Consider the following 2,500-nt stretch of genomic DNA (forward strand, 5'->3'; position numbering starts at 1 on the left):
CTGTAAGGTGTTGGCGGGGGACAGTGTAGATAGACAGCATCGGATGGTGGTCTGTAGGATGGTTTTGTAGGCGAAGAAGAAGAGGAGGGAGTGAGGACTAAAGAAGAATAAGATGGTGGAAACTGAAGGAGGAAGACTGTAGTGTGAGGTTCAGGGAAGAGGTCAGACAGGAGCTCGGTGGTGGTAAAGAGGGGCTGGATGATTGGGAAACTACTGCAGGAGTGATGGGGAGACAGCTAGAAAGGTACTTGGTGTGACATCTGAAAATAGAAAGGAAGACAAAGAGACCTAGTGGTGGAATGAGGAACTGCAGGAGAGCATAATGGGAAAGAGGTTGGCAAAACAGAAGTGGGATCGACAGAGTGATGAGAAAAGTAGGCAGAAGTACAAGGAGATGCAGCAGCAGGTGAAGAGGGATGTGGTGAAAGCCAAGGAAAAGGCATATGAGGAGCTGTATGAGAGGCTGAACACTAAGGAAGGAGAAAAGGATTTGTACCGATTGGCCAGACAGAGGAACCGAGCTGGGAAGGATGTGCTGCAAGTTAGAGCAATTAAGGATGGAGATGGAAATGTGTTGACTAGTGAGGAGAGTGTGCTAAGAAGATGGAGGGAGTATTTTACGGCTGATGAATGAGGAAAATCAAAAAGAGAGAAGGTTGGATGATGTGGAGATGGTGAAGCAGGAAGTGGATAGGATTAGTAAGGAGGAAGTAAGAGCAGCGATTAAGAGGATGAAGAGTGGAAAGTCGGTTGGACCAGATGACATATTAGGAGAGATGGCAGTGGAGTTTTTAACAAGATTGTTTAACCGGATTTTGGAAGGTGAGAAGATGCCTGAGGAATGGAGAAGGAGTGTGCTGGTACTGATCTTTAAGAATAAGGGAGCTGTGCAGACCTGCAGTGACTACAGGGGAATAAAGTTGATCAGTCACACCATGAAGTTATTGGAAAGAGTAGTGGAAGCCAGGCTGAGAGAAGAGGTGACCATCTGTGAGCAACAGTATGGTTTCATGCTGAGGAAGAGCACCACAGAGGCCTTTTTTTGCTTTGAGGATGTTGATGGAGAAGTATAGAGAAGGTCAGAAGGAATTGCACTGTGTATTTCTGGATTTAGAGAAAGCATATGACAGGGTGCCGAGAGAGGAGTTGTGGTATTGTATGAGGAAGTCTGATGTGTCAGAGAAGTATGTGAGGGTGGGGCAGGACATGTATGAGGACAGTGTGACAGCAGTGAAGTGTGCAGTAGGAACGACAGACTGGTTCAAGGTGAAGGTTGGATTGCATCAAGGATCGGCCCTGAGCCCTTTCCTGCTTGCAGTGGGAGTCTCATAGGAGTCTCACTGGACTATGATGTTTGCGGATGATATTGTGATTTGTGGTGAGAGTAGTGAGCAGGTTGAGAAGATCCTGGAGAGGTGGAGGTACATGCTGAAAAGAAGGGGAATGAAAGTCAGTAGGAGTAAGACAGAGTACATGTGTGTGAATGAGAGGGAGGGCAGTGGAGGGGTGCGGTTGCAGGGAGAAGAGGTGGAGAAGGTGGAGGAGTTCAGGTATCTGGGGTCAACAGTGCAAAGTAATGGAGAGTGTGTTAGAGAAGTGAAGAAAAGAGTGCAGGCAGGGTGGAGTGGCTGGAGAAGAGTGATAGCAGGAGTGATTTGTGATAGAAGAGTATCTGTGAGAGTGAAAGGGAAAGTTTATAGGACTGTGGTGAGACCTGAGATGTTGTATGGATTAGAAACAGTGGCATTGAGTAAAAGGCAGGAGGCGGAGATGGAGGTAGCAGAGCTGAAAATGTTGAGATGTTCGTTGGGAGTGACGAGGATGGACAAAATTAGAAATGAGTTTATTAGAGGGACAGCGCATGTTGGACGTTTTGGTGACAAGGTAAGGGAGGTGAGATTGAGATGGTTTGGACATGTGCAGAGGAGGGACATGAGTTATATTGGTAGGAGGATGCTGAGGATGGAGCCACCAGGAAGAAGGAAAAGAGGAAGGCCAAGGAGGAGGTTCATGGATGTGGTGAGGGAAGACATGCAGGTAGTTGGTGTGAAAGAGGCAGATGTAGAGGACAGGGTGGTATGGAGACGGATGATCCGCTGTGGCGACCCCTAATGGGATCAGCCGAAAGACAAAGAAGAAGACTGTTGTATGTAGCACCAGGGTTCTGGAAGAATGTTTTTTCATTTCACTGTGTACTGCATCAGTTATATATGGTTAAAATGGCAATAAAAGTTTCTTGACTTGACTTGATCCAACACTATCATTAACATTAACATTAACATTCACATTTACATTAGCTTTCAAATACACATCACTTCAACATTAACACCATCATTAACATACACATCAACATCTACCTCAAAATCAACACTATCAACATCAACATCAACTTCAACATTAACACCATCAACACCATCACCATCATCGTCAACATCAGTAACATCCACATTCACAACCTTATCAACACCATCATCATCATCTATATCCAAATCAACATCCA

General features: G+C 45.6%; 1 protein-coding gene across 1 annotated transcript in view; it reads left to right on the forward strand.

The window, feature by feature from the left end:
* LOC124385812 (receptor-type tyrosine-protein phosphatase beta-like) overlaps window positions 1–2,500 on the forward strand; it is a 53,166-nt gene that overhangs the window by 28,759 nt on the left and 21,907 nt on the right.

This window comes from Silurus meridionalis, chromosome 5 (genome assembly GCF_014805685.1).
Source record: "Silurus meridionalis isolate SWU-2019-XX chromosome 5, ASM1480568v1, whole genome shotgun sequence".
Lineage (NCBI taxonomy): Eukaryota > Metazoa > Chordata > Actinopteri > Siluriformes > Siluridae > Silurus > Silurus meridionalis.